Genomic DNA, 22,569 nt, shown 5'->3' on the forward strand with positions numbered 1-22,569 from the left:
GGCCTCCGATTCGGGCTCAGCTCTTCATTTACTCGCCTGGTTGGTGCCGCGGGACGCAGCGTCTCATCCGACAGGCGTTGCAGCAGCTGGGTGATGGCATCCGTGAGTTTGTCAACTTTCTCTTCAAGTTGAGGCCGTCTCCCTCGTGGTCTCCTGCCTCTGGGCGTGCTGTGGGTTGCTCATGGCCGAGGTGGAACTGCATGTTGAATCGGGTGTAGACGTTATTTTAGCAACATTTAATTACAGTGTTGTGTTTAGAATGCGTCTCGACAAGGAAGGTGACTTGTTGCATCAGAGTTTTTCATCAAAGGCGCTATCCCATCACGGGACACCAACATGCCGCCTATATAACAGTAACAGAAGCAACTACAGCAGCTACGAAACCGTTCGATGGCAAAGCAGCGACTTCTGCTTCTGCTCCAACTGCTGCCCGAATGTTTGTGGCTGGCCCTGCTCTCGTGGGACCCAACACGTCTATGGAAATAATAGAGATGATCCTGCGAGGAACCGGTGCCTGGAGCCTGGTCAAATTCTTCAAAAGAAGCCAGGGACCTGCCTAATCCTTCAAGGCTGCGGTGCGTACCCTTGACGCCCCGAAATGCACAAGATTCTACCATGGGCGCGGGACGGGCGTCGAGAACCAGGTCAAAATGCGCAAGGTTGCGCTTGTAGGCTCCACGCAAAATATCAATACTGTATATTACTATTCGGTGCCATTGCGATGTAACATTCTACCAGCATACATTCTAGCTCAGTGTTATTCGAATACTACCAAAGTGTTATTATAATCGTTTTAATCCGATCATAATCCTGCACCCCCCAATTCACATATCCGACCACCGGTTCGCATGTCCAAAGGCCATAGATGCATATTACATGCATACGAGCACAGTTCGCTTGCACATACGCTATACATATGTAATAAAGGACTCGACCCTGGTTCTGTCTCCGTGTCCTTTATTCGGGTTCGCGTTCTTCCTTCCCTCACGGCACTCCTCCTGAGACTCTCTGCTTGGCAGCTCCACAGCTGCCTTCGCTCCCGTAGCCTTCCGCGCTCCTGCAGCTCCGCTGCAGGCTCTTGGTGCAGCCCTCTGGCTGCTCTCACAGCAGCTCCACCGCTGCTCCCTGTTCCTCCGTGCTCGGTCACCGCTGGCCGGCGGTGCCGAGTCTTACCGTGTGTGGCGATCTCGCCACTCCCCAACCTCAGCCCTTCGTGGCCTCTGTGGCTATCTCGCCATCTCCAACCTCAGCCCTGCGTGGCCTCTGTGGCTATCTCGCCATCTCCAACCTCAGCCCTGCGTGGCCTCTGTGGCTATCTCGCCATCTCCAACCTCAGCCCTGCGTGGCCTCTGTGGCTATCTCGCCATCTCCAACCTCAGCCCTGCGTGGCCTCTGTGGCTATCTCGCCATCTCCAACCTCAGCCCTGCGTGGCCTCTGTGGCTATCTCGCCATCTCCAACCTCAGCCCTGCGTGGCCTCTGTGGCTATCTCGCCATCTCCAACCTCAGCCCTGCGTGGCCTCTGTGGCTATCTCGCCATCTCCAACCTCAGCCCTGCGTGGCCTCTGTGGCTATCTCGCCACTCTCTGTCTCTATCCCCAACTCTCTCTTCCACCCCGCTGGCTGGCGGCGTCATGAGCCCCTCAGCCACCAGGCTGAGGCACGGCGACCACCCAACGTGTTCACCACCCTTCACTCCCCCGACTGACCCAGATGGCTTCCTGTCTCCCCGCTATAACTTCTCCCCCACGTGACCCTGACTCCTCCCTCTCGGATCGTCATATCCGCCCCGCCCATTTACGCCCGCATTACACATACATATGCGCAGAATGTGATTTTAATACGATCACGTTGAAATTCTACTGCTTGTAATGAGTTTATAATACCGTACCTCTGTTTTTGCTATTATAAATGATGAAACTAGTTTATAGTAAAGTCACGTAGAAGGGAAGTAATAAAATAATAAAAATACAACATAATTATTTTATTATGTTTTATTTTTATTATTTTATTACTTCCCTTCTACGTGACTTTACCGAAAGAACCAAGAAGATGAATCCCTGCAGTCACGAAAGCTTTAAATCGAAATTTAGTTCATAGTAGTTTAATGTTTTGTGTTATCTTCTTAAACAACTACGCTGGTTTGGTCGTCTGCGTGCGTATCTGGACGTTAATTTATTTACGGACCCGCCCAAACAACTCGCTCTGATTCGATGAAAATAAAACAGCCGGCAAAAAGCCACAGCTCACTTTGATTCGATAAAAATAAATAATTAACACGCCCGGAAGAGAGCGATAGCATAGGTTTGGCAAGGTCTGCGCCGCAGTGCTGCAGTGCACTGTGGGCGCAGACCCTGCGCTGTGTGAGTGTGGTGTGTATTCAAGTGTGCGAATGGTAGTTACGCTAATATTACGTATATTTATGTAAAAAATGGGTGCTGCGTGCTGCGATTAGTGGAGTCCCCAAACAACTTTACCTTACGAGTAGGCAGGGGTCGCTATACAGTAAGTCTTAGCGGACTGAGCTGGTAGCTTCACCTGCCGGGACCACGGCCAGTTGCGTAGCGCACCCCTACAGTTTCGCCCATGGGTCAATACCCCCATGGGGCAACCCAGCTGACTGTTTGATGGGTACAATGGGTACTTTTCGGTTTATCCAGCTTATTACCATTATTATGTTTTGACGTTGATCACGTCACCATGGACGGCATGCTGCTGCTGGTAAGGGCATGTGTTTTATAATGTGTCTAAAATGGTTGCAGCCCGGCCCCCGCTGCTGTCACTCTCTGGCCGTTGCCCAAGCCATATCGGAATTTGCGACATGCTAAAACAATCAGTATAGTGTGACACCACCCGGGTAAATCCCGGGATCAAAATGGGCATTGGAAAGTGATCGCTTTATTGAGATGATTATGGTACTACCACAGGGTATTGTGAACGGTTCAGGAGGAGGAGAGGTCTGGATTTGTAAGTCTCACAGTACCGGTAAGAAGCACCGGGTGGGGGATGCCCTCCACTAGGGTACAAATTCTGTCATTATTAGTATACGATCATGCAATGTTTCTATCTGCAAGCTGTCATAACTGAAACGATTCCCCTTATTGTTCGATTGAGAGTGACCCACACCTCTGATACCATATGTGAGGAAACCAATAATGTGATGCATGCGTAAAACACCCACAATGCGAATACGTAAACGTTAACGTAAAAACACCAACAAAATAAAATTTTATAAGAAAAAAAAATAGGTGGCCCCATAGCGCATCTGTCTGTGTGTGTACATACAAACGGAGGATGCAGGGGCCAACCTGTGTGCGATCGGAACGGTGCAATTGCTGCCCAATGTCACTGTGGATGGCGCACACGCTGACGTACACCGGAGCTGTGTCTTTGCGATGCAAGGGCATGGTGGATGGTGGAGCGCATATGGATGATGCGTTACGAATAAAATAAAACAAACCACTGGAAGCAGCCATGCGAGCAGGCTACCTTGAGAGCGATCGCGAATGGGTTGCGTGTCTGGAAGAAGCCTCGCTCTTTCAGATGCCGTACCAGCTTCGTCAACTCTTCGCTACGATTCTGCTGTATTCCATGCCAGCAGATATGAAGGCTCTCTGGGATAAATTCTACGTCGAATTGGCTCGCGATTACGAGTACCAGTACCGCCAGCTGACCAACAAAGAAGAAATGGTAAATCTTCTTGGTTTGTTCGGTAAAGTCACGTAGAAGGGAAGTAATAAAATAAAAATAAAAAACATAATAAAATAATTCTCACAACGTTTTGGCCACAACGCAAGCAGCCATCCTCAGGTGAAAACCAGGTCTGTCGAGGCGACAGCGTCTGAATGAAACAGCACATGTGCTTGGAGCATATATATGAGCTGGGTTGGAAGGGGGGGAAAGGGCGCCTTGACAAAATAATTAGCATATCAAGAGGAATTTTGCATATGTATGGGAAATTCAGGTATGAGATTAGTACTACTTATGCCCGTGCGTTATGCAGGATTAACAGCATCAAAGAAAATAAAAGAAATGGTAAAGTTCAAGACCCTTCACAGCCTCCACGAGTTCCTCACGGCAGGTGGGATGGCTCTGTCGGACTTTGACGACCTCCCGCAGCTTTCCGAGTACCCACACTTGGTCTTGGACTCGCTGCTTGAGAACAACCATATCCGCCGCGAATTGGACACGAAGGACTTCCCATTTCGACTTCGGCGCAAACAGTTCCCCATTGTCCCAGCCTTCGCGATGACCATCAACAAGGCGCAAGGGCAAACTGTTCACAACCTGGGATTATATCTACCAACGCCATGCTTCTCGCACGGCCAACTGTACGTGGCACTATCGCGAGTCACGGCAAGATCCAACATCAAGGCGCTTATTGAGGGACCTGACGACGAGGAGGAAGACGGAGTGTACACGAAGAATATCGTGCATCGCCAGATATTTGAATAAGTTGCATTCTATATTTCAATCACTTGCATTCTTTAATATTGTCGATTGAGCGTCTCATAAAAATACATATAACCTCACAAAAATAAACATTGAACAATCACCAAAACATGTCTATTGTGTCCAGCCACTTTCAACTCCCCACCAACCAAGCATATACACACCGCCCGCGAAGCGGGCGGCAACTGCTAGTCTTAAACAACTACGCTGGTTTGGTCGTCTGCGTGCGTATCTGGACGTTAATTTATTTACGGACCCGCCCAAACAGCTCGCTCTGATTCGATGAAAATAAAACAGCCGGCAAAAAGCCACAGCTCACTTTGATTCGATAAAAATAAATAATTAACACGCCCGGAAGAGAGCGATAGCATAGGTCTGGCAAGGTCTGCGCCGCAGTGCTGCAGTGCACTGTGGGCTCAGACCCTGCGCTGTGTGAGTGTGGTGTGTATGCAAGTGTGCGAATGGTAGTTACACTAATATTACGTATATTTATGTAAAAAATGGGTGCTGCGTGCTGCGATTAGTGGAGTCCCCAAACAACTTTACCTTACGAGTAGGCAGGGGTCGCTATACAGTAAGTCGTAGCGGACTGAGCTGGCAGCTTCACCTGCCGGGACCACGGACAGTTGCGTAGCGCCCCCTACAGTTTCGCCCATGGGTCAATACCCCCATGGGGCAACCCAGCTGACTGTTTGATGGTACAATGGGTACTTTTCGGGTTATCCGGCTTATTACCATTATTATGTATTGACGTTGATCACGTCTCCATGGACGGCTTGCTGTCTACTTCGGTTGTGTAATTCAGATGTGCATGCTGCTGCTGGTAAGGGCATGTGTTGCATAATATGCAGCATGTGTCTGCGTATCATGTTTGCCACGGATGTAGTTGGCGTTACTGTACATTTATCATGTTTTGGAGTGCCAATACCATGCACTTTGAAATGTAATAAATTGTCTAAAAAGGTTTCAGCCTGGCCCCCGCTGCTGTCACTCTCTGGCCGTTGCACAAGCCATATCGGAATTTGCGACATGCTAAAAAATGAGTACAGTGTGACACCACCCGGGTAACTCCCGGGATCAAAATGGGCATTGGAAAGTGATCGCTTTTTTGAGATGATTATGGTATTACCACAGGGTGTTGTGAACGGTTCAGGAGGAGGAAAGGTCTGGATTTGTAAGTCTTACAGTACCGGTAAGAAGCACCGGGTGGGGGATGCCCTCCACTGGGGTACTAATTCTGTCATTATTAGTATACGATCATGCAATGTTTCTATCTGCAAGCTGTCATAACTCAAACGATCCCCGTTATTGTTCGATGGGGAAATGGAGTGACCCACACTTCTGATACCATAAGTGAGGAACCCAAAAATCTGATGCATGCGTAAAACACCCACAATGGGAATACGTAAACGTAAAAACATCAACAAAATTTTTTTTATAAGAAAAAAATAGTTGGCCCCATAACGGATTTGTCTGTGTGTGTACATACAGACGGAGGATGCAGGGGCTAACCTGTGTGCGATCGGAACGGTGCAATTTCTGACCAATGTCACTGTGGATGGCGCACACGCTGACGCACACCGGAGTTGCGTCTTTGCCATGCAAGGGCATGGTGGATGGTGGAGCGCATATGGATGGTGCATTACGAATAACATTAAACAAAACAAACCGCTGGAAGCAGCCATGCGAGCAGGCTACCTTGAGAGCGATCGCGAATGGGTTGCGTGTCTGGAAGAAGCCTCGCTCTTTCAGATGCCGTACCAGCTTCGTCAACTCTTCCCTACCATTCTGCTGTATTCCATGCCAGCAGATACCAAGGCTCTCTGGGATAAATTCTACGACGAATTGGCTCGCGATTACGAGTACCAGTACCGCCAGCTGACCAACAAAGAAGAAATGATAAATCTTCTTGGTTCTTTCGCTAAAGTCACGTACAAGGGAAGTAATACAATAAAAAAATTAAACATAATAAAATAATTCTCACCACGTTTCGGCCACAACGCAAGCCGCCGTCCTCAGGTGAAAACCAGGTCTGTCGAGGCGACAGCGTCTGAATGAAACAGCACACGTGCTTGGAGCATATATATAAGCTGGGTTGGAAGGGGGGGGAAGGGCGCCTTGACAAAATAATTTGCATATCAAGAGGAATTTAGCATATTTATGGGAAATGCAGGTATGTGATTACTACTACTTATACCCGTGCATTATGCAGGATTAGCAGGATCAAAGGGAGGGGATATGGGAAATGCAGGTATGTGATTAGTACTACTTATACCCGTGCATTATGCAGGATTAGCAGCATCAAAGAAAATAAAAGAAATGGTAAAGTTCAAGACCCTTCACAGCCTCCACGAGTTCCTCACGGCAGGTGGGATGGCTCTGTCGGACTTTGACGACCTCCCGCAGCTTTCCGAGTACCCACACTTGGTCTTGGACTCGCTGCTTGAGAACAACCATATCCGCCGCGAATTGGAATGATATGATAGAAACGAGCTACAAGACATCGTAGAACGTGCTGACAGACTCAACACGAACCAGAGAGAAATCTACGACGAAATTGTTGGCTCAGTCGAAGACAGTCAACCCGATCAAAAGCTGTTCTTCATCGATGGTCCGGGCGGCACGGGGAAGTCCACGCTGCTCAAACATGTGCTGCCGAAGATACGTCTTCAAGGCAAGATTGCGATTGCTGTTGCTTCCAGCGGCATTGCCTCGCTGCTGCTTCCAGGCGGCCGTACCGCGCATTCCACGTTCAAGATCCCGTTAAAACCGACGAACATCTCCACATGCTTTATTCGCAAACAGTCCAAGCTCAAAGCATTTATCAAGGAGGCAAGTCTTATCGTTTGGGATGAAGCCCCAATGACGAACCGGTTTGCGTTTGAAGCGGTGGATCGCACGCTTCGCGATATTTTGGACAATCTGCATGAACCGTTTGGAGGCAAAGTGGTTGTCCTGTCCGGTGACTTTCGACAGATTCTGCCAGTTGTGAAGAAAGGAATACCAGCTGATACTGTGGATGCGTGTTTCAAGTCGTCCGACCTGTGGTCCCACTTCAAGCAAGTTCATCTGACTGTGAACATGAGAGTCCAGTGTGCAGAGAACCAAGAATCCGCCGCAGAACTGGCTGCCTTTTCAGAATTTATTTTGGAAGTCGGAGAGGGTAGGCATGAAGTTGATCCTGACCTCGGTCCGGATTGCATCAAGATTCCGCGTGTCATGGTGATCGACAATCCTCAATACGACCCAGACATCCACGGAGATGAGGACGGCAATCATCTGCCCGTTCCACTCGGGTTGAAGAAGATTGTCGATGCCATGTACAGTGCAGATGAAGTGAATTACCCTACGGTGGCAACGAACGACTACTTCGCTCACCGCACTATTCTGACGCCGACCAACGCCGCTGTGCAGCGAGTGAATGAGGCTGTCGCGGATCGCCTCAGAGAAGCTCCACAAGTGTACCTGTCTACAGATTCGGTTGAGGACGACGAGAGAGCAGGGTCAGCATTCTTTGAGACTGAGGTCCTCAACTCGGTGAACATCAACGGGGTTCCGCCACACAAGTTGCTGTTTCTATTCAGCTCGAATTAATCCGCCACACATTCCACCCACGGACGATGGGGAGATGGCGATGTCTGCCGTAGCAGCAAGGTGGAACGGTGTCGTGTTTGACAGACAACCATCACAGTTTTACCATGTCTAGTGGTGGTCTCCCTGTTACAGGTTGAGTCACAAACCGCACCTCTCCATAACATAGGCTCAGCCTTTGATATGCAGTCTATTCTTAGTCTTAAGCCTCACCTTACCATATTAATAAAAGTATGCGGCCCTTGCCCCACCACCTTCTCCAACCATCATATAAACGAAGTGGTAGATTCTGCAATCTCTCATTTACCTGATACAGCTGTCGTGGCTGTGACGGTTCCACCTGAAGACGGAAGCTTGTGTTGCCTCCGAAACGTCGTGATTTTTATTTTTATGTTATTTTATTTTACTTTTTAATGTTTTTTTACCTACGTGACTTTACCGAAAAAACCTAAGAATATGAATCATTGCAGTCACGAAAGCTTCAAATCTAGAACGGTGTCGTGTTGTCTCTTCACAGATCTGAGCCAGCTCAGCCCTCCTCCTCACTCGTCCAGGCCTTTGAAGCGAAGACAGAGGTTGTGGAGAAGAAGACGAAGGAAGAGGTGAAGGAGGAGATGATGGAGGATGAGGTAGAGACAGAGGAGGAGGAGAAATCGGAGGAAGAGAAGGCAAAGGAGGACGAGATTGTGATGGTGACAATGGAGGAGAACACGGAGGGAGAGGAGAAAGACAATACGGAGATGGAGGACAAGGAGACAACAAAGGATGAACAGATGGTCGTGGTGGAGGACATGGAGACGACGGACAAAGGGGAAACAATGGTGGTAGAGGAGGAAGAGAAGACGGTGGTGGAGATGGTGGTGCCGGAAGGTGAGGAGGAGATGCAGGAGGAAGAGATGGTGCTTGCGGAGGAGAAGAAGATGGAGAAGATGGAGGTGGCGCAGGAAGAGGAGGAGGAGGTAGAGGAGATGGTGGCGGAGGATGAAGAAGAGGGGATGGAGGAGGATGAGACGGAGGAGAAAATGGAAGAGGTGCAGGTGGAGATGCACGAAAAGAAGAGGAAGCGAGGGGGCCTCGTTTGCGTGGCGAGAGCGATCGCCTCACTCCTCCGCCGCGTGCTGCTTTGTGGTGGCAGGTCCACCGCCCAGTAGGGGTGGTGGCGGTGGTCGTGCATCGGTGCCAACCGTGACCACCATCACCACACTACCCGCCCACCCCGTGATACTCGCTACACACACCACACGGTTCCCCAGAGAGACGGTGCCACTGGGACCACAGCTGGGGAATGAAGCTGAGCAGCAGATGCCAGGACTACAGCGGAGAATGACTGCTGCCGGCGCAGCCAATGACATCGCCTGTTGCAATCCTTGCTCTGTGTGCGCGCGAGTCAGTGGGGAGGGGGGTGTGGACGTCATCGCTCACCCCCCATGCACAAATCATTTTCTTTTTAACTCCTCTATACCCGGTCGATATCCCTGTACCGGTATTAGTATTATTCCTACCAGCCCACCCCGCAGGGTCCTGTTTTCAAATACGTATTTAAAAATATGTTTTCAATTTTTTAAAAATTTAGAATGTCGTTGTCCATGTGGGGAGCGCAGTGGATCGTTTCGTCTAAGCTGCTTTTCGGAATCCGCGTGATAACCCAGTCACATCGCCTAACTCCAGTGACAGCACCTTACCCAAACTACATCTCCCCAACAATGCAGCCTTCCCGCTGCTGTGTATTGTGTTTATGGGATAACAGAGGTGTGTATTTTCCTATGCGCCTTGCCCAAAACGACTGATTGTCCGCTTAACACCATAGCCCGTAAAACACTATTGGAGACAGTGTTGTTTGAGAGCAGCTTTTAAAGTCGAGTGTGGTCACTACGCGTCTGTACGTGCTCCCTCCCGAAGCTTGGCGGTTTTTGGCAACGCCACGGGGTTGCATTCACTTTAAATTGAGGACAACGGAGGGCATGGCGAACGTGTTTATCCATTTATTCAAAATTTGTTGTTGATAATAATTCGTCTGGACATGGCACGTGCCTTATTCTACTTGATTAACAAAAATTTGTACAATGCCATACAGTAGTGTGATTTCATTCATGAGTAGTATTCATAGAGCCCCAATGACACTAACCTACCTAAAGTTATGGTTAAAAAAGTAATCTTGAGTGACTTAATTCTGAGCTCAGACATGATCATCGCAATCATTTCCAAAGACGTGTGGGGTCCTGCGAGAGCAGGTCCCGACTACAAACAGCTGGGCAGCAGAATCGGAAGTAGCTGCGTCGCCCTCGAAATGTGATGTTGCTGCTGTTGTTGTCGCTGCTGCTGTTGTTGCTGCTGTAGTTGCTTCTGTTGCTGTGATAAACGCAGGGAAGTGGTGTTCCGTGATGGGATGACGCCTTTGATTAAAGCCTCTGATCAAACTCACCCGATTGACGCCATTGATCGTCGCATTTGATCAACTCTGATATTGTATACTCTCACATCTTAAGCTCTATCATAGTGAAACATAATATTATAACCTATGAACTACAACCTATCCATTGTAACCAGTGGCGGCTCCTGCAAAATCTCTCAGGGGGGGCAAATGTCTGGATGATTAAGGTCCACCCATGCAATTAATAAATTAACAGCTTAAGCATGTAAAGGCAACTTCACTTCTTTAATATTAATGAAAAATAAAGTGACTCTTACAATACATCTTGTTTGTTTATATACTCACTATTAAAACAAACCACTCAAGTTTATTTTATTAAAGATTCCACTCGGTAGCGATAAATTATATTGTTGGATGAAACGTGCTTACGTATGATGACGTAAGCACGTATGATGACGTAAGCACGTTGGGGCTTGCCCTCCCGGAGCCATAGAGAATGCATTGGAGCGCCCCCGTTCGAAAAAAAAACATCTTTCAATGTAAGTCTATGGGGCCACTCGGGGCGATTCTCAGCCGGAGTGAAATCGCCCCAAAAGAGGCGGTACTCCACAGAACGTAGCATGACGCTGATTGGACTATATCCAGAGGCTGCAGTGACGGCTAGCGTGACTGTGGTTGAATGACATTGGTGGTGCGTCGCCCAATCGCCCTAATGAAGAAACCGCCCCTGATTGTAACGCTGTAAAAGAATATTACCTATTTGGTTTCACTCCCTCGTCGAGAAGGCCGCTCTCATCCTTTTCTAAAGTTACATGCTAATTTCTCTGCATTCACTTTAAATCGAGGACAAAGTTTTTCCATTTATTCAAAATAAGCGCACAATTACACACTGAGATGCACTTACATATTCATGCATGAAGCACAATGGGCACATTACCCTTCGGTATGTTAATCTACATGCGGATTGTACCTTCCAAAATTAACAATCGAATGCAAATATCCTGAAAGACAAAGGATTGGATCCTAGGGGGGGAGTTATAAGGCGGCTCAGAAGCAGAGCTCAATGCCATTTCGAGAGGGAACTTGATGAGGTTGGACGCTCGACTCGTCGCTCTGTTGATCGCCCTTCAACCGCGAGACAACGCAGCCTGGCGAGCACAATTGCTTCGGAGAGTTCGTGGCGACATCTTCAGACGGGTTTCAGACACCGATATATATCGTGAATCTCCAAGTAAGTATCTATTTTCGCGGATAAAATCTTAAACGTGACCGTCGTCAAATTTACGGGATTTTTTTGCGTCTCGGTTAGACGCGAGCGTCGTTCTTGTTTTAGCAGTTGAAGTACCGGTGAGGACGCTTGACGCCGAGGTTGAGGCACACGTATGTTTATTCACAATATGACAGTGGGCATATACACTCTCGAGGGGGTATCGGCCCCCTCACCCGTATAACTCGAGATACACCCCTAGCTAACTCTGTCCTAGCCCCAATCCTCCACTAATGGGCTAGGGGAGGCTAACTGGCCCGACACTGGTAAGTCGGGCCCGGTACCCGGAGTTCCAGACCAGCTCTTACAAGAGCACTGGCTTTCGGGACCACGCCGCTGGCTCAATCCTGTCCGGCCCTGAAAAGGACATCGAACCAGGGGAGTCCAGGGCTCTATCTAAGACGTCTTCAATCTTCTTCCCTTAGCTTAAACATAACTGCCTTGAGCCCTTTCAACATCCCCTTTTATACCCAACCCCTCCCTGAGGGGTGGGGCCCCGGGGGATCATAACGTTCGAACCAGCCCCCCCCCAGGGTGTCTGGCTCGGACGTCGTAGAGGGCATTTGCTCGTGCACTTACGTAGCCCCGCCCACTGTGTTTGTTTTCCATAGGCTGCCATGCATAACGGGCCCTCTCTTTAACACCCCTACACAGTTAACAAAATCCAAAACTCGACGCTAAACATCCTTGCGACCGATAGCGTACTTTTGACTCGATAACACCGCTGCTGTTACTACGCTCACATGGAGCAAAGACGCTCTCCACAGCCCCACGCACACGGGGGCAAGGAACAATTCAATTGCTCTGTGTGTGGGAAGGCATTTTCATGGTCATCAAGTCTTAAGAGACACCAGAGAACACACACGGGTGAGAAGCCATTCCTGTGTTCTGTGTGTGGGAAGGCATTTGCACGGTCATCAAATCTTCAGAGACACCAGAGAACACACACGGGCGAGAAGCCATTCCTGTGCTCTGTGTGTGGGAAGACATTTGCACAGTCATCACATCTTCAGAGTCATCAGAGAACACACACGGGCGAAAAGCCATGCCTGTGCCCTGTGTGTGGGAAGAAATTTGCAAACTCATCACATCTTCAGAGTCATCAGAGAACACACACGGGCGAGAAGCCATTCTTGTGCTCTGTGTGTGGGAAGACATTTTCACAGTCATCACATCTTCATAGTCATCAGAGAACACACACGGGCGAGAAGCCATTCCTATGCCCTGTGTGTGGGAAGACATTTGCAGACTCATCAACTCTTCAAACTCATCAGAGAACACACACGGGCGAGAAGCCATTCTTGTGCCCTGTGTGTGGGAAGGCATTTGCACGGTCATCAACTCTACAAAATCATAAGAAAACACACACGGGCGAGAAGCCATTCTTGTGCCCTGTGTGTGGGAAGGCATTTTCACAGTCGTCACATCTTAAAAGGCATCAGAAGGTCCACAATGAATGGAAACTGAAATCAAAAGGTGAAATTCAAGGTGCTGCAATGAGTCCTGAAGAAGTTTCCACCTTCGATCCCATGCAGTTGGATCCCGAGAGATGGCTGGATGTAATGGAGTGGCTCGACAGTCAACCAGAGAGCTCGGGGTGACTGAAAAAAATTACGTCATGTGGTTATATCTATTAAGCCGTATCGATAACTTTTGTGTGTAATTTTGACCATTTTAGTTTTACAGTTTTTGTGAGAGTTTATTGGCGTGCACAGTGGTGGTTAGTAATGTTATTGGATTACTTGCCGAAGTGGTGTGATGAGCACTGGTTGTGAGACTGTTCAATTGTAGTCGTTAAGTGTTCCTGTTGAGCTGAAGTTGGAATGCGTCTGTAGGTACATCTTTACTCAACATTTTAAACGTTTCAGTTTTGAAGTATAAAAACATCGACTTTAGATAGCCGATTTCAGGATGTACATTGATGACGCGTTCGTTGGATATATGGCCTTGACTTCAACATAGACGCACAGTTAACAAATGTGGTGAACTAATAAGGAAATGCTTTGGTATTCCTGGAACGGAAATGGTTTGCATCCTACTGGAAATGTGTGAACATAGGACATAATACATATTTCCTTCGAGTTTTGACATAAAAATGATTGCAGATTAATAAAAATTATTTTTAACAAATGTTTGTCCGGTCTTTATTTTATATTGTTCCTAGCAAAAATATGAGAGAATTTCAGGTGGAGGATCTCCGTCACACAAGTGTGCCCTTAACCGGCAGCATCTTGGCTGTCTACCCGATTAACACGTGTTCCTTGAGGGGAAAGGTCCCCGTAGTTAATCCTTCATCAACGTACCAGTCCCTAATCCCTAAGTATGTCGGGGATAAACTGTACTCTATAAAATGTAAACTGTAATACTACAAACTATAACACTAAACATTAAACGATTATAAACTAGTGTTTTAATTTATAACCATTTAAACGGAGGTAAGGTATTATAATATCATTAGAAGCATTAGAATCACAGTGTGATCGTATAAGAATCACGCACAAACGCATTCTTAACTAATGAGATTATGAATCGTTACAATTATTATAACAATCGCAATTTGTGACAAAGCGAAATTCCCACAAGCAAAACACCACGCTCACGTGACGAATTCTTAAACAAACTGCAACACTCAAGTGACAGAACTCAACAAAAAAACGCCGCAATAAAAATAACTACATCAATGGGCAAATCCTAAAAACAGACAACACACGCACGTTAGTAGCTGTTAGAAGAAGACAACACTTAACACCTTCAACTATACACATTGTACAGCCAACTCGTAAATGGGGCGGTATATGACAGTCTTCGCTGCTGTCGACGGGGCCAAGCAGCGAGTGTTTAACTCCATTGTTTCAGAATCCGTGTCATCACCCAGCCACAGCGCCTTACCCAAACTACATCTCCCCAACAAGGCAGCCTTCACTATGCTGTGTATTTTAGCAGTTTATTTACGGACACACTTGAAGATAACAATTCGTCTAGAAAAGGCAGGCGACTTGTTCTACCAACGTGATTTCAATTTATATCCGAAAGAAGTAAGAGTTCATTCATGAGTAGTATTCACTAAGCACCGATGGCACTAACCTACACACAGCTATGATTAAACAAAGTAAACATTAGTCGCTCATCCAAGCTCAGACATGATCATAGCAATTATTTCCAAATTTGTGTCGGGTTCCACGAGAATAGGGCACGTTCACAAACTCTCAAATTGTAAACTCACACTGTATACATTATAAACTCTAACAATATAACCTTTAAACTATGAGCTATACATTGTAACGCTATAAAATAACATCATAAACTAATGTTACAGATTAAAACACCGTACATTGAAGTTTGATTATTCGAATTCTCATCTTCACACCGTGGTCCTCTAGGAATCACACTGCTCGTCAGTATGTAACATCTTCTTGGTTCTATCGGTAAAGTCGCGTAGAAGGGAAGTAATACAATAATAAAAATAAAACATAATAAAATACTTCTCACGACGTTTCGGCCACAACGCAAGCAGCCGTCCTCAGGTGAAGACCAGGTCTGTCGGGGAGACAGCGTCTGAATGAAACACCACCACGCTTGGAGCGTATATGTCTGACATTGTAACATCTCACATGTTTAACTCTAACATATAATATTATATCTCATGCTCTCATGTCCTTTGGTTTGCACTCTCATACTCACATGCCCTTTGGATTGCACCCGTTGGGTTGCACTTTCTCGTCGAGGAGGCCGCTCTCACACTGTGGTCGTACCTATGATAAGTGAATATGCGAACCGGGTGTAGGATATACAGGATTAGAATCTAATTATAATTATTCGAATCCCACATTGTAGCATATAAACAATACAAATGATTTCAAAAATGTATTTTAAAATACATATTCATTTTTTTGAAACTGAGAATGTCGTTGTCCATGTGGGCGCAGAGGATCGTATCGTTTCCGCTGCTTTTCGGAATCCGTGTGATTACCCAGTCACATCGCCTAACTCCAGTGACAGCGCCTTACCCAAACTACATCTCCCCAACAAGGCAGCCTTCCCGCTGCTGTGTATTGTGTTTATGGGATAACAGAGGTGTGTATTATCCCATGCGCCTTGCCCAAAACGACTGATTGTCCGCTTAAGTCGCTGCGGCAAACGAGGTGGTGGCTGGCCAAATCATTTCTCGCTGTTTGTCTGTATTGCAAGTGTGGTCACTACGCGTCTGTACGTGCTCACTCCAGAAGCTGGGTAGTTTTTGGTCAACGCCACGGGGCTGCATTCACTTTAAATCGAGGACAATGGAGGGCATGGGGAATCAGCGCTAATTCCATTTATTCAAAATAAGCGCGCAATTACACACTGAGATGCACTTACATATGTGTAGGGGTGTTACGGAGGGGCTGTATGCATAGGATCACACGGGAAACAAACACAGTGGGCGGGGCTCCGTGAGTGCACGGGGAGGTGCTCGCAACGACGTCCGCACCGGGCAGCCTGGGGGGTTGGCCCGGAGTTGTGATCCCCCGGGGGGCCCCACCCCTCAGCGGGGGGTTGGGGTATAAAAGGGGATGAGCCGGAGAGCTCGGGGTACAATGTTAAAGCTAAACCAGTGAAGACCGAAGACCGCCTAGCTAGAGCCCTGGACTCCCCTGGGACGCCGCCCTTGTCAGGGCCGCGCAGGACCGAGCCAGCGGCGTGGTCCCGAGAACCAGAGCTAGTGCTCTGGGACTCCGGGTACCGTAGCCCGACTGACCAGTGTCGGGCCAGATAGCCTCCCCTAGCCCGTTAGTGGAGGACTAGGAGGTAGGTCAGAGATAGCTAGCAGTGTATTCCCAGCTAGCCGGGTGAGGGGGCCGATACCCCCTCCAGTATTGTATGTCCACGGTTGTGACAACTGTTGCGGAATAAATACGTGTGCCTCAACCCCGGGTGCCCAAGAGTCCTCAACGGTACTACATATGTAACACGATAACACTCATGACTATAAACTGGTTTTATAATGTATACACCACAAACGGAGGTACAGTATTAAAATATCATGAGAAGTATTTGAATCTCACTGTGGTCGTATTACAATCGCACTTTGCTCATATGCATGTGTAATGTACGTGCAAGCGAACCGGAGGTCGGATATGCGAACTCGGGGGGGGGGCGGTGGTGCAGGGGTAAAATCGCATGGAAATTATTAGAATAACACTGTGCTCGAATGTATATTTGTAAATGCGCATCGGGAGTCGCTAATGTGACTTTGGATAAGCATGATTAGAATTCCATTACAACTATTATAATCGCACTATGGTCATATTAGATTCAGGATTGTGACTGCTAGATGAATGTTCCATCTCAATGACATCCAATAGCAATATACAATAGCTGCATATGTTTCAATAAACGCACAAACTCAATATAAGCCCGTGAGATTATTGATCATTGTAATTGTAATGACTCCGGACTCAGACTGCAGAGGGTTCTTTTATTTAGCCTTTAACGCGGTTTCAGACCCCAGGCGTCACGATATAGCAACGACGACGAGACAGCAACCAGCCAACACAGCCCCAAACCTCGTTCCTCCCCCTCTCTCATTCTCGACGTCAACCTCCGCCCACACTTGGTCTCGCCTTCCCTTCTCGAACTCTCTCTATCTTGTTGTCACCACTTGTCCCTGAGTTGATGCACTGTCTTTACATCACCCACCTCTATGACCTCAATCTGACCCCGCCATGGGCGGAGCAACTTGGATTTTACCGGTGGCACCTGTAGGCAACACAACCATGCCCTGTCCCCCACTGCCCATGGAAGCACGTGTTCCCGCCGCCCCGAGTTCTTTTCATTAGCGGCTTGCGTTCTGGTGGGGAAAGGTCCTCGTTATAAATCGTTTCGAAACGCTCTGGTTCCGAAACCCGAAGTATACGAGGGATCACCTGTACTTAAAAACATGTAAACTGATAACACTATGACCAATAACACTAAACATTAAACGACTATTAATTGTTCTTTTTTATAATGTATTCCACCATAAACGGAGGTACGGTATGAGAATGTCGTTATAAGAATTTTATTCGCACTTTGCTCATATGTATGTAAAGTATAAGTTCAATCAAATCGGGGGACGGATTTGTGAACTGTGGGGGTTTGCAGGGTTAGAATCGCATTAAAATTCCTAGAATAACAATATGTTCGTATTAGCATTTTACTGTGCTTGAATGTATGTTATGTGCAAATGCAAATCGTTCGAGGCAAATGCGAGGAAGGGGTTAAGAAGTGCACTTGTAATCCAGTGTTAACGATTATTTTAGCATCATATTTAACGAAACTATTGTTGGTAAGAAATTGTCTGGACATGGCACGTGCCTTGTTCGTCTCGAACCAAACTTAGTACAATGTCGGTGCGAGTTCATTAATGAGTAGTATTCGCTGTGCCCCGTTGACACTAACCCACACACAGGTATGCTTAAACAAAGTAAACTTTATTCGCTCAAATCTCAGCTCAGACATGATCATAGGAATCATTTACAAAGGCGTGTGGGGTTTTGCGAGAGCAGGGCCCTGCCACAAACAGCCGCGCAGCAGAATCAGAAGTAGCTGCGTACGCCCTCGAAATGTGATGTTGCTGCTGCTGCTGTCGCTGATATCGTTGTTGCTGCTGTAGTAGCTTCTATTGCTTTTATATACGCAGGGAGGTGGTGTTCCGTGATGGGATGACGCATTTAATTAAAGCCTCCGATCAAACTCACCCGATTGACGCCCTTGATCGTCGCATTTGATCAACTCTGATATTGTAGACTCTCACATGTTAACCTCTAACATGTGAAACATAATATTATAACCTATGAACTACCACCTATCCATTGTAACGCTGTAAAAGAATATTACCTATTATGTTTCACTCCTTCATCGACAAGGCCGCTCTCTTCCTTTTCTAAAGTTACATGCTAATTTCTCACGTGAACATCACTAGTCCCGGCCACTTCTTTATGACCTGAGGTTTACACCCATTTGAAACGTTTTAAAACAGTCTGCCTCAGCAGCAGACCATGCTTTCCCACCTGACGGACGCTTATGTTGCACACGAAATGTGATTTATTTTTTGCCTATGTGTATTTTACTGAAATAACCAAAGAGTATGTAATATTAAAAACTATGAACTATAACCTATCCATTTAAACGCTGTAAAATACTAATAATTGCAATAGTGTATAATCATATAAATGGAGCTAAGGGGTTATAATCGCATAAAAATGATTAGAATCGCACTGTGTTTATATTAGAATCACACTGGTCGTAAACTAGTGTTATAGCAAACTCTAACAATATAACCTATAGGCTATACATTATAACGCTATACAATAACATCATTAACTAGTGTTATAAATTAGAACAACCTACACTGAAGTGTGATATTCGAATTGCATTCGAATTATTCGAATCACTCTGTGGTCCTCTTCAAATCACACTACGGTCGTAAATATGTAACATGTATGTATGTAACATGTCTGTTTGTAGTAAGTATGCATGTACCATGTATGCATGTATGTAATATGGACGTGCGAACCAAGGGTGGGATATATGAAACGGAAGGTGCAGGATCAGGATGGGATTAAAATTATTTGAATAACACTTTGGATGCATTAGGATCAAGCTGTCCACTGCTGGATCAAATAGCAATATTCAGTATGTATATATAAAATAATCGCACAAACCCAACATAAGCCCGTGCAATTATGAATCGTTACAATTGTAATGACTCGTTTGATAAAAGTATTTGATCAAAGTTTGTTATCCAATCACGGAACACCACTGGAACTGAAGCATATTAAGCAGCAACAACAGCAGCAGCAACAGCAGCAGCAACTGCAGCAGCAGCTGCAGAAGCAGCAACTGCAGCAGCAGCAACTGCAGCAGCAGCAACTGCAGCAGCAGCAACTGCAGCAGCAGCAACTGCAGGAGCAGCAGCAGCAGCAGCAACTGCAGGAGCAGCAGCAGCAGCAACTGCAGCAGCAGCAACTCCAGCAGCAGAAACTGCAGCAGCAGCAACTGCAGGAGCAGCAGCAGCAACTGCAGCAACACAAGTCTGACCTTAACCGGCAACGTCTTGGCTGTCTCCACCATCAACATGTGTTCCTAGAGGGGAAAGGTCCCCGTTATAAATAGTTTAGCAACGTTCCTTTCCCTAATTCCGAAGTATACTGGAGATCACTTGTACTCTAAAACATGTAAACTGTAACGCTTTAAAGATAACATTAAACATTAAATGAATATAAACTAGTTGTTTATATAATTTATAAGACCGTAAACGGAGGGACAGTATTAGAATATCTATACTCTTTGGTTCTTTCGGCAAAGTCACGTAGGTATAAATAAAACAAAATAAATAACGACGTTTCGGACGCAACACAAGCGCCCAAACGATGTCTGCAGCAGACATCGTGCTGCTCGCAGCAGACGGGCGCTTGTGTTTCGTCCGAAACGTGGTTTACTTTGTTTTATTTCTACCTACGTGACTTTACCGAAAGAACCAACGAGTATTAATTCCTGCAGTCACGAAAGCTTCAAATCAATATTTGAATATCATTAGAAGTATTATAATCACAATGTGATCGTAATAGAATCACACTGCACATATGTATGCATATTACATACATACTATGGTCGTATGTATGTAATATGTATGTCCGTTGGACATGCGAACCGGGGGTCGGATATGCGAACTGGATTAGGATCGGATTAAAATGATTAGAATTACACTATGGTCGTATTAGAATTACACTGAGCTAGAATGTATGTTATATGTAGATGTACATCGCGAGTCGTAAATGCAAAATGGGAGGTGCGCGGTCTTGATCGCATTAAAATTATTATAATAACAACCTATTAGAATCACGTCCTATTAGAATCACGCTATCGACTGCTGCTGATGTTTGGGTGGCGGCCTCCGATTCGGGCTCAGCTCTTCATTTACTCGCCTGGTTGGTGCCGCGGGACGCAGCGTCTCATCCGACAGGCGTTGCAGCAGCTGGGTGATGGCATCCGTGAGTTTGTCAACTTTCTCTTCAAGTTGAGGCCGTCTCCCTCGTGGTCTCCTCCCTCTGCGCGTGCTGTGGGTTGCTCATGGCTTCATGTTTTGTCAAGTATATAGCTGTTTTTGATTGGTATTAATCGACTTTAGATCGCCGATTTCAGGATGTACATTGATGAAGCGTTCGTTGGATATATGGCCTTGACTTCAACATAGACGCACAGTGAACACATGTGGTGAACTAATAAGGAAATCATGGGGAATGATACTTTAACGCTTTGGTATTCCTGGAACGGAAATGGTTTGCATTCTACTGGAAATGTGTGAACATAGGACGTAATAAATATTGCCTTCGACTTTTGACGTAAAATTATTGCAGATGAATAAAAACGTATTTTTAACAAATGTTTGTCAGTTCTTTATTTTATAATGTTCCTAGCAAAAACATGTTCAGAGAATTTCAGGTGGAGGATCTCCGTCACACAAGTGTGCCCTTAACCGTCAGCATCTTGGCTGTCTACCCGATTAACACGTGTTCCTTGAGGAGAAAGTTCGCCGTAGTTAATCTTTCATCAACGTACCGGGGATAAACTCTACTTTATAACATGTAAACTGTAATACTATAAACTATAACACTAAACATTAAACGATTATTAACTAGTGTTTTAATTTATAAACATATAAACGGAGGTAAGGTATTATAATATCATTAGAAGCATTAGAATCACAGTGTGATCGTATAAGAATCACGCACAAACCCATTCTTAACTCATGAGATTATGAATCTTTACAATTTTATAACAATCACAAATTGTGACAAAGCGAAATTCCCACAAGCAAAACACCACGCTCACGTGACGAATTCTTAAACAAACTGCAACACAACAAGTGACAGAACTCAACAAAAAAACGCCGCAATGAAAAGAACAACATCAATAGACAAATCCTAAAAACAGACAACACACGCACGTTAGTAGCTGTTAGAAGAAGACAACACCTAGAACCTTCAACTATACACATCATACAGCCAACTCGTAAATGGGGCGGTATATGACAGTCTTTGCTGCTGTCGACGGGGCCAAGCAGCGAGTGTTTAACTCCAATGTTTCAGAATCCGTGTCATCACCCGGTCACAGCGCCTTACCCAAACTGCATCTCCCAAACAAGGCAGCCTTCCCAATGCTGTAAATTTTAGCAGTATATTTACGGACGCACTTGAAGATAACAATTCGTCTAAAAAGGCAGGCGACTTGTTCTACCAACACGATTTCAAATTTCTTCCGAAAGAAGCATGAGTTCATTCATGAGTAGTCTTTCGGTAAAGTCACGTAGAAGGGAAGTAATAAAATAATAAAAATAAAACATAATAAAATAATTATCACGACGTTTCGGCTACAACGCAAGCAGCCGTCTTTAGGTGAAGAATGAAACACTGCCAAGCTTGGAGCGTATATATAAGCTGGGTTGGAAGTGGAAGAAGAGCGCCTTGGCAGGAGACCCGCAGCGGAGCAAATGATGCATTCCCTGTGGACAACACAAGATACACAGTCAATGCCAGTGAGTGGACTGCGGTCTGAAAGTCACCGTAAACGTGAACAACAATCAGTTAAGATCCGAAATGGTTTATTACGTCCTTCCAACGATTGCTGAGCCAGAATCCATCTTCTCGGTTGAAATTGTCTCTGTGTTTGTATATGTGGATCGCCTCATGAACGAATCTCTCATGGTAGTCAGATGGCTTGCAGAGAACCTCTGTGTTGTAGAAGTCAATGTCATGTGAGCCTACTGAATTGTAACAGTGATCTGCCACGGCTGAGGTGTTTGTCCTACCGTGTTTCAGGTCTGCTTTATGTTCACGGATGCGGTCCGAGACATGTCGTTTGGTTTCTCC

General features: G+C 46.2%; 1 protein-coding gene and 1 pseudogene across 4 annotated transcripts in view; one reads left to right on the forward strand and one right to left on the reverse strand.

Moving 5' to 3' along the window:
- The window catches only part of LOC133361284 (zinc finger protein 239-like), an 807,570-nt gene that overhangs the window by 644,808 nt on the left and 140,193 nt on the right, over positions 1–22,569 (reverse strand). The gene's annotated exons all lie outside the window — the stretch shown is intronic.
- LOC133361346 (zinc finger protein 208-like) overlaps positions 1–22,569 on the forward strand; it is a 129,804-nt pseudogene that overhangs the window by 91,110 nt on the left and 16,125 nt on the right.

The sequence above is a fragment of the Lethenteron reissneri genome, chromosome 72 (assembly GCF_015708825.2).
Source record: "Lethenteron reissneri isolate LAM-NWPU_2019-01 chromosome 72, ASM1570882v1, whole genome shotgun sequence".
In the NCBI taxonomy this organism is placed as follows: Eukaryota; Metazoa; Chordata; class Hyperoartia; order Petromyzontiformes; family Petromyzontidae; genus Lethenteron; species Lethenteron reissneri.